At 44.8% G+C, this 10718-nt stretch overlaps 1 long non-coding RNA gene across 1 annotated transcript; it reads left to right on the top strand.

Moving 5' to 3' along the window:
• The first annotated feature begins 236 nt into the window (after nt 1–236).
• Nucleotides 237–10055, top strand: LOC309870076. The gene is made up of 3 exons (XR_014314476.1): nt 237–353; nt 9023–9155; nt 9868–10055. It is a non-coding gene; the product is annotated as an uncharacterized lncRNA (long non-coding RNA).
• Nucleotides 10056–10718: the final 663 nt, after the last annotated feature.

Here is a 10718-nt window from a genome sequence, read left to right as displayed (position 1 = left end):
ATCTTAAAAAAAAAAAAAAGCAGCTGTGCATTTTGTGCAAGTTTGTTGGAATGAAACTTGGCTGATTCTAAATGTTCTCTCCCATTTCAGCCACATGCCATGGTGTAGAGGACGCTGTACCGGCCGCTAAAGCCCCCGTAAAACCCGGATGTTCCAGATTCCTCCACTGCCTTGAAGGCCTGATGAAGAAATGTACATGAAGCTAGAATGTTCTTTGGAAATTAGAAAATCTTCATAAGCTAGAATGTTCTTTGGAAATTAGAAAAACGCAAGACAGGATCGTGGATTAGATTCAAGAGATGAACACTGCGGCTACCTCCAGACCATTCTCATAGATTATACTGAAAATTAAGGTAGGTCTACATGGTCTTGAGTGAGTAGAAAAACATTGATAGAGCATTGGGCTAATGTCTCTTTTCTGGAAGTGAGAGCCCAAAATAGACCAAGTTAGCAATAGCAGAGATGCTCAGAAGGCCATCATTTCCCTGTGATAACTCTCTGTTGTGCCTTGAAATGCAGTGTGCTCCTTGCAAGTACATGTGCTCTGTCTGGGGGGCTGATGTGGATAGCTTGTTCCAGCTGCTATTCCGTGGGGCCTGGCATCCCACTGAAGAGGTGGTGATCTCTGAGGCTGGGCCATGGGATCAACAGGAAGCCTGTTTCTGCAAAGAGAAAGCCACTGCCCCAGTGTTGGGTGAGCTAGGGTTCGATCATCATGTGGGGTGAGGGAATGACTAGAGAGGGCAAGACGGACTCAACCAGATGCCTTCACTTCAGGTAGAGGTTTGATTCCCTGATTGTTGCCTTTAATAACATCGACATTTTAATGGGCAGGGGAGAGGGTGGGGGCCCTCGGGTGGGTGGCTGAGTTCTCGGGTTTACTGCGGCCATTGTGGGGCTCTGGGCTATTTTCTGCAAGGCTGCATGAATACAAAGCCTTTAGAAACTTAATTAAAGAAATAAGAAATAAGACTTTTATAGGAAAGGGTGATGGTGGGGTGGGGTGGAGAAAGATCCGATTTCTTGGTCTGCACAGCACTCTGGGAAATCCTCCATTTATGAGTTGGTGGGGAAGCCCTTCTCCGGGGACACTCTGCGTTCCTGGCATTTGTGCTGCGGAGTTCTTTGGAACACAGGGGAACTGGCTCTGGGTTCTGGCCACTGAACTTGAAATCTAGGCAAGTCAGATATAATTAAGACATCAAAGGGCCCAGTAGGTCAATAGTGTGTGACCAAGAGAGTGTACCGTTTTACTCGGCCAGGTTACAGAGATACTAAGAATATAGCTTCGACCGAGATGATATGTCAGTGATTGATGGGAACCAGACTCAATGTATATGTGCTGCCGAAGCGAGCACAGAACCAGACTCCATGAATTGCCTTCTCTGATCCACTTCTGTGGCAGTAGCTGACTTTCTAGGCACCTCAGTGAAGTATTTAACCTTTCTTGAGTTTCCTACCCATCTGGTTTCCCAACTTAGACCATATAGTACATCTTTAGAGAAGTGTTTCAGTACTCTCTTAAGAAAGCATAAGCATTATTACAAGGATTGTTTCTGGTGATAGTGACCATGTGTTGATATGGGACTAAAGAACCTTCATTCTAAGAAAAAAAAATCCATCTTAGACCACTCCATTGACCCACTAGCCTTGAGTCATTCATCTCTGGTCTGTCCCTTTGCCCTCTCCCCATGGCTGGAACTGGCAAGGTCCTGTTTCCCCTCTCTGTAAGGAAAGAGGAACAGTCAGAGTAAAATTCAACAGTTCTGAGGTTAGCGTCTCAGAGAATGGACTTTTGAAATTTTAGAAAATTATACTATATGCAAGACATTTTTTGAGGAACTAAACATTATTATATATATTATATATATTGATTCTTGGGTGGGACTTCATATGCTTTATTATTTTTAAAGATTTTTATTTATTTATTTGAAAGAGGGAGCGTGAGCAAGAGCACAAGTATGGAGAATGGCAGAGGGAAAGGGCGGGCTTGGTCCCAGGACCCTGGGATCAGGACCTGAGTGAAAGGCAGACGCTTAACCAAATGAGCCACCCAGGCGCCCCAGGAATTTATATGCCTTAACACATCAGTTTACAAATTCCGGAAACACCTGTGTTTTCGTATATTCAGCTTAAATACAAATGGGCCAGAAGTGGAAGAGGAGAAGGCAGTGTCAGGAAGAAACAGACTTTTCCTCTATCCTCTTAAATTTTGTGCTTGGGGCCTGCAAATTAAATTGACATAAAACAGATCAGCAAGAGAACAAAAGATTTAATTACCTATTTAGCCATGGGAGTTCACAGAGAAATGTGACTCCAGGCAGTTGTTAGATTTGGGGGTTTATATACCTTCATAATAGGGGACAGGGCAGGGCAAAGAGGGCACTTTTGGGAGAAGAAATGACTTTTGAAAGATAAATGGGACCTTCGATAGATGGGAGATAACGATAGTTTTTCCACCCAATACTGCTCCTTCCATGGGCCAAGTGGGCTCCTGCCTCTGGACATCAGTTCTCCCCCTGGAATGACTCCTCCCCAGGGCTTCTCTAGCACCAAGCTGTGGAATCCCAGTCCCGTCTTTCTGCTTTCTTCTTAGCTCCTCTCACACCTAATATGTTTGCCTGTTTGCGTGCATGGGAATGCAAACTCCATGGAAAGAAGGGCTTTGTTTTGCTCATTTCTCTAGCCCCACTGGACACAGAGTCCTACACCCCATAAAGGTGAGCAGGGCAGACTCAGTTGCTGTTCCTCAGGGCTTACTAATGGAGGGAGAGCTAGATAAGGAAAAGATACTGAATCTGTGACACAGTAAGTGCCAGGAGAGGGGGGAGCTGTGGTCCCAAAGGCAGGGGTGGGTGTGGGAGGGGGAAGCCCTGCAGAGCCAGTAGCTCTGTGGGATTGCTGTGGGCGCTTTCCACCTGTCCGTCTGTTCATTGTACGAGGTCTCTAGAATTAAGCTGAGCGGAAGCATGGGTATGTAGCCCCTTATGAAAGACCAAGTAGTATGAACGGCTTGTTGGCTTTGATTTCATATAGATTCAAGTATCATCATTTTATCAGTTTTAAAAACATTTCTTCTTTGTATGCCGTTTTCGTTGAACTCCTTGTGTGGTTTATAGAAATGATGATGGTGATGTTATCAGTTGGGTGGTATGGTGAACTCACGGTGGGTTTCTCTTCTTTCTGGAGAGTACCCTTTCTCCTTCAGTGAACTTCTCCATTATTCCATGGGGTACGCAGCTAATACATAATTCTCAAGTCAGTCTCCACTGAGATTCTGTCACTTGCCAGTGACCCACTCGTACAGAGACTATATGATGTTGACAGTGGGTTCATAAATTAATTGAATTAAGATCATTTTTTCCTAACATTTCTCCCTGTTTGCCTCAACGTTTGGTATGGCATTGCACACAGAGCAGGTGCTCACAAAAATTGATGACTTGGATACATGTTTTTTTTTTTTTCTTTCTTTTTGATGACTTGGTACTCTTAACACACAAACACACACCAAGAGACTGGAGATGTGTATTTTGACAACAGTTACAATCTTGGATAAGTATTAATTCAGAGCGTTTTAATTCCTAGTTTAGTATTAAAGTATTCCCCAGAAGAATTGTTTCTCATTTTGTGTTGGCTCGGGCTGTCCTTCAGTTGCCTGCAAATAATTTTCTTACCAAAAAGACAAGATGTGACCTCAAAAATGAATTCCCAGTGTGAAGGATACGGTAGGGGTTGAGGGGTGTAACATTAACACCACAACACCGACAATGCAAAGCTCTCAGGTAATCCTTTCCCTGTGTCTTCGCAATTAACGTCATGTAGGAATTATCGTTCCCATTTTACCCAAAGAGGAAACAGAGGTTCAGAGAGACTGTGTGATTTAAATGAAAATCAGAGCCAGAGCCTGGAGAATAGCCTGGAATTCCTGCTGAGCTCCCTTGGGAGTTTTCCCTATTGCTGGGGGAAGATCATTAACCTCTCAGGGCCTTCTCTGCAGATTTGGGATTGTTTTGCTATCTCACAGGGAGGCCGCCTGGCTGAAGGAGATTTATAATTGTTTTCAAGCTTTCCAGGCTCAAAGCGCCTGTGCAGAAAAGTCGGGGGCCCTGACTCTTTCCAAGTCCACGGGGCACGAACAGCTTTCCAAACCCGAATCCAAACCACATTACTTCTAGTTTGGAGCCCTTTGGGTCCAGAGTCTCCTCTGTGGAAAGCTGGCGAGTGGTTCTTGGGCGATGAAATGACTGCTTAGCCCATGCAAGCCCCTTGACCTTGCCCTCCACGTCACGGAGAAAGTGGCTCCTGGCCCGAAGCCTGGCAGCAAACAGACCTGCAAGCTGTAGGGATCCCTCTTCTAAAACGGATGGCTTTTGACCGCCCTGGAGCTGGGCCTGAAGTCTGTGGTGATGTGGTGGTTAGGTGGTGGCCGTGAGAAGGCACTGGGGCAGGGCCCGCTGGTGGCACCGTGTGAGGCCATCTGGCTTAGACTCATGTTAGGATTGAGCCTACCAAGGACATTCACTCTGTCTGGTTACTTGCCACAGCCGCCATTGGAAGGGAGAACCTGCTCCAGTGGTCCCTTGGAAGAGCTGAAGGGGAAAGATGGAGGGAAAGGATGGGGAGGCAAAAGGGGAAGGGCGTGGCCCGAGCATCCTCGAATCAGCTTCCTGGTTATTTTTAGCATCTAGGTGCCCTGGGTATACCGTGTTGTCTTTCCTTCTTTCTGTCATTCTTGTGTTTTTGCTCTTTTCCCCTCATTGCATAAAAATGTCTAATCTTGGGGGTGCCTGGTTGATTAAGTGTCTGATTCTTAATTTTGGTGCAGTTGGTTAAGTGTCCAACTCTTGATTTTGGCTCGGTCATGATCTCAGGGTCCTGGGATCAAGCCCCGACTGGACTTGGGGCTCTGAGCTCAGGGGGAGTCTGCTTGAGATTCTCCTGCTTTCTGCCCCTCCCCCACTCAGGTGCACACATGCACACATGCACGAGGGCCCTCCCTCTCTGAGATAAATAAAATCTTAAAAAAAAAGGGGGGGGGGAACTATCTGATTTTTGAAATACAGGCTTCTTCTAAAACTGCCCATTGTAGGGAAGGAGAAATCACTTCTTCTCTACCCTTCTGAGTTTTTGTCTGAGATCTCTGTAATAAAAGACAGATTAACAAGGAAAAAAACCAAACCACCAGGGGTTTATTAACATGTACATCTCACGTGTGGAGAGGGGCCCACCAGAAAAAGAGTAACTACCTTAGGTGGCTTAGAATCAGGCTTTAATACCATCTTAATAGGGAAGAGGAAGGGGAGATGTAGTAGGTCTCTTAGGGGAGAATGAATGATTTTCAGGGAAGATGAGTGGGCCCATAGAATAGATGGGAGGTAGAGTAGTTTCCTCGTATCTGCGGGGATGTTTCAAGACCTCCCGGATGGAATGTTAAAAAGAAAACCACAAGTCCAAGGTGGAGCTACTTGTCCTCAGAAACGGCAAATCAGCCCTTTCTAGCCGCAGTGTCACCCTTTCCAGGAGTGGGGTTTTAAGTCAGTCAGTCTGGAATTTTCTGATCAGCACCAATGACGTAATCTATCACGGGGGTCCTCTTTATCCTTGCCTTCTCTGCCCTCTCCCCCCACTCCTGCAAGATGAGGTCATCTGTATGATAAGTCCCATTGCCCTTCTCCTAAGGGAAGGTAACTTTGCCAGGAATAATCTTTTCCTTTGCTAGTAACTTCTTGCTCCACTCTCCTTCCTATTAACACCTTCCATTTGGTACAAGTCCTTGGAGTTCCCCCTCCACTTGTTGGCTGGGATGCTGCCGGATTCATTGCTGGCTTAATAACGCCGATTAGATCTTCAAATTTACACAGGTAAAAAAAAAAATTTTTTTTTTTAGGTAAAAATTTTTAAAAAATTTTTAATGTGTTTTTTCCTATACACACATACCTATGATAAATTTAATTTACAAATGAGACACAGTAAGAGATTAATGATAACAAAATATAAAATTACTGTGACTCTTGATCTTAGAGTTTTGAGTTCAAGCCTGTTGGGGGTAGAGATTACTTAAAATAAACATATAAAATAAAAAACCCACAAATACTAAAATAGAGCAGTTCTAGCAATATACTGTAATCAAAGTTATGGGAATGCGTCTGTCAATATACTTATTGGACTGTACTCCCCCTTCTTGTAAGGGGCCCATGTGATAAGATGAGTGAGGTCTATGACATGTTAGGCTACTAGTGACTGTCATCTACTTGTGGACCTATGGGTGATGGGGGGATTATCAAAACTACAAATAAGGTAGGACGACTCTATGGTAGAAAGTGATGAACTCTTTTGTCTGGGTGTGGTGTCTACTTCTAGTCTCTTCTTTGAGAGGGGTCAGTTTTCCCTGATGGATGAAACTTAGGGGTGGCATGTCTTGAGCTCCTATGGTCATATTTCGGGGACACATGTTCTGCTACTGGTCACCATTAAGAACTTGATAGGTGGAGGAGTGTGTGTGAGTCAATGAACTTGTTGGAACCAGTTGCCTTATGGAGAAAAGCTCTGAAATCCTCTGAGCAGAGGGTAAATGTATGCTGTCTCTCGGAAAGGACAGACTTGACCTCAAAATACAGGCAACACGTTTGCATCCATTTTGAAGTTTATTTATTACTTTAGAGAGAGCACGCCGGTGTGGGGGAGGGGCAGAGGGGGAGAGAGAATCTCAAGCAGACTCTGTGCTGAGCGTGGAGCCTGATGCAGGGCTCTATCTCACGATGCTGAGATCATGACCTGAGCCGAAGTCAGGAGTCCAGCACTTAACCAACAGAGTCATGCCGTCCCCTGCATCAGTTCTAGAAAATGATAATTTCTTCTCAAAGATGTAAACAGTAATTAGAAAAAAAAAAAAAAAGCCAACATTAGGCAGTATTTCACAACGCAGAGAGAAGATTCTCAGAGGGAGCCTGCTGAGGTACTGTGTTTGTTATTCCCACGCGGCACTGCTTCTGAGGAAGAACGGAATTTGCTCTGAAGAGAGAGTCCCATCTGCGACCTCACTTAAAGCCCTGGTTTTACTTTGGTCCCGGTTAGAAGGGACAGAGCTGACACTTGTAACAGCTGCTCCCGGCGAGAACGCAAATACTGGGCCTTTGTCCCCGCAGCCACCTCAGGTAGCTGATGTTAGGACACAAGTCCAGCTTGACTTGCAATACAAGGCAAATGCCCTGATAAATTAGTTGTTCATCAGATAATTCATCAGGTTTTCTTTTTCCCACCTTACAACCTTGAAGGTCCTCGTAGCAGTGAATCCATAAATGCCATGTGCTCCTCTAACAAGGTTCTGCCAGCAGCACATGCCCCGGGTGCTGGGACAGTCCTTGGATACTCCTTGCCTCTTCTTGATTGTTGCAAGTACTTCCTTTTCTGAAGTCAGTGAGCCTGTTTTTCTTCCACACTAGTGGGGGCTGAAATCTGTTGTCCGAGGCCCTGAATAAAGCCCCGTGATGGGCAAACGTCGCTTTCTCTCCCTTCACTTTGAAGTAGCCCCAATGCTCATGGGTGGGTCCACCTGTGAAAAGCCAACACGATCTGGTCCTCGACTGATACTGAAATGAACCAGGTTGACCTAATCTCCTCTCAAGTAACCGAGAATTTTCGAACTGACCTGTGGACAGTCAGCCAGGATTACTGTAAAGATCCGTTCCGTCTGTCCTGCTGGGGGAATGCAGTCCCGAGCATTCCAAATGGATTTAATGAGAATAAGGGGACATGCAAGCATGGCTGTCACGGAGCTCTGGAACGTCCTGCCCTCTACAACCCCAAAGAAGACCGGATTCTAAACACAAATGGAGTCGCTATGGGAAGTGCCGAATTTGTGGCAAAGTAGGTGTCAGTCACCGTTAATGGGCCATGACCAATGGGACCTTTCTGCCTCTTTCATCTTCACCCTGAAGGTTTTTTCCCTAATGAAAATGTGCTAGGAGGAATGGGGTTGGGATAATGATTTCCTTTCTTTCCCTTATGTTGGCTTCGGCAGGCAACTTCTCCTTTAATAAAAAGCACGATGGGCAAGTGTGAGAGCGTGGAGCTTGAAGTCTGAGACAAAACCCTATCGGAGAATGCCAGACGTCCACCGGGGGAAATTGAAAACCGATTCCCTTCCCCACCCGGGGAAGGCACCAGCAACCCCTCTGCCTGCTGCACTCGCTCTTCCACGCCCAGACCCTTGAAGCCGAAGATTTTCAAAGAAGTAGGGTGTGTCGCAGCAGCTGTGGCAGCAAACAAAAGCAAACAGATTAAATTAATTTAGGCTTCAAAATCAGTCCCATTCTCTAATTCATAAAATACTTCAAACACGGTGAGAAATGTCATCTCCCAGATGATTGGGGCTAATCCACTTTCTCTCTTTTTCCTCTTGCATCTGAATGCAAACTATCAAGACATACCTCACCAGTCAAAATAAACTCCTCACTCCAAATGCTTCCGTCAGCTTTTAATAAGAGTCTTTGCTCCGTACGTACACAAAACACACTCCGTTCCTAACGGGCTTAAGGGGCTGTGTGCAAAAAAAAAAAAAAAAAAAAGAGGAACAATGTACTCATTAGAGTCTGTTAAGTTGCCAGCACTCAGCAATTAAAAGGTATGGCCCGTGGAAAAGCTGCAAAACAGCAGTTAGTCCCATTGTCTTCTCATTAACGAGAGTGTTATTTTAGCTCTCCAGGTACCAAGCCCAAGAAACAAAACATGCTTGGCTCCTAAGGCACTCCAGGAAAAATAAGAAGTTGTTGACAGCTAGGACTTGCGGAAAGCACCGTTTATACTATAAATAAATTTGCACATCCTTGTGGTTGCAATAAATACACTTCCACGCCCAACTCTGTTGGACTAGATGCAGACGCCATTTAAGGGGATGTCAAAGTCCTTCCCCAGTAAAAGGCTCTTGTCTTCCTTAGGATGTCAGAACGGGTGCTGCTGAGGAATGAATGAATGCCTCCCCTTGGGACACAGAAATTTGGATTTTTTTTTTTTTTCCCTGCAGCAAGCTCTGTTGTTGACGCTATGGACGCAGGGCGGGAAGGGACTGTGGAGATATGTGTGCACTCGGCCTGAGCTCCTCGCTGCTTGGTGATCACTTAAAAAATGATGACCGGATTCTTTCCCAATTGCCAAGTGTGAGTACTTTGTGGCATTGGGGAATGCAGCTCTTTGATTCCTGCATTCCTCCTGGTTTCCCTGTGTGGGTGGAAAAACAGCCAAGAATGTCAGTGATTCAAATTCTCTTATGTTCTAAAGAAACAAGATGAGGCAATATGTCTTTCCGATGCTGTCAATGTACAGTTTTACGTTTGATGCTGATGTGCCTTTCTATCACGACATAGATACCTTCATAGTTTTTCTTAGGATTTCGTCAGAAAAATGTAAAGCATTGATTCCCTTTTTAGGTGAGTAGAGGAAAGTTCCCTTTTTAAAAGACTAGGCACATGGAATTTTAAAAAGAAATGATAAAGACAGTATTTACTGTAAGATTAAGAGTAACACGGGGCGCCTGGGTGGCTCAGTGGATTAAGCCGCTGCCTTCGGCTCAGGTCATGATCTCAGGGTCCTGGGATCGGGTCCCGCATCGAGCTCTCTGCTCAGCAGGGAGCTTGCTTCTCTCTCTCTCTCTGGCTGCCTCTCTGTCTACTTGTGATTTCTCTCTGTCAAATAAATAAATCTTAAAAAAAAAAAAAAAAAAGATTAAGAGTAACACTGCAGTCACTTAAGGCTTGAACAGTTCTCCCAAAGAGACGTCCCTAAAGTTACTTTCTCAATAAATTGCAGTAAATTTCTCAAGGGCCTGATGTTTAATTTACCCTGACCCATACATTTTCTTCCTCAATGCAGTCTTTTGCATGGACAGCATACAGTGTGAGAGACCTCGGATAAGAACATGATTGTGCAACTTCAGTAAGATGCTGGTTTACACTTTAATGACCAATGTGCATTTTCAGGATTTTGCTGGATAAAACCATACCGTGCTTTGTTCATTAAAACTTGATTTGGGAAAACATGTAAATCTTCTACAAAATAAACACACACTCTTGAATTGCTTGCTTCTGATGAAAGGCGCCCCAGAAATACCCTGCGTGGAGCGGAAAATAAAACCACTTTCAGCTAGAGGGAACTGAACATCAAATACCTTGAAAATCAGATGTTTTGCGCTTTATTAAGTGAGACTCAAGAGCGTTACTAAGTTCTAGCCTGACTGATTTTTCACTTTTTTGGAAGAGAAATAAGTCTGGGCATTAAGCTCATAGCAGTCATTATAATCTACATGTGGATTTAATTATGCAAAAACATTAAGGTTTTTATTTTTCATAATTGTCATCATCATGATCCAATTTCCATGTCAAGCCTGGTGCTGAGTGGGAAGGATCACAGCGGCTTCCAGCTCTTCCAGCCTTTCTTTGCCTCCGTGGCATGCCTTCCTCCTCTTTCCCAGGGAATTCTTCCCTCCGCTTCTAGTGGGACCCACTGAAAACTGATTGGAGGAGCGCAGTAAAGCTCTTAAGGAGAGGAACAACTTTCCTGAGGTCTAGGAGAGTGGACTCCTTAAGATCCCGGACAGAGATCTAGGATAGGGAAATGTGATAATTCCTTTTGCTCTGCCCGTTAACTGTGTGCATTAGGGTAGAATATCCCTGCAAATACTGGGGACGGTGGTTTCAATATCCTGCAGACAAGACAGTCGTGTG

Source organism: Mustela nivalis (assembly GCF_964662115.1).
Source record: "Mustela nivalis genome assembly, chromosome: 7".
NCBI classification, from domain to species: domain Eukaryota; kingdom Metazoa; phylum Chordata; class Mammalia; order Carnivora; family Mustelidae; genus Mustela; species Mustela nivalis.
Note: the sequence above shows the minus strand (reverse complement) of the source record. Positions and strands in the feature narration are given on the sequence as shown.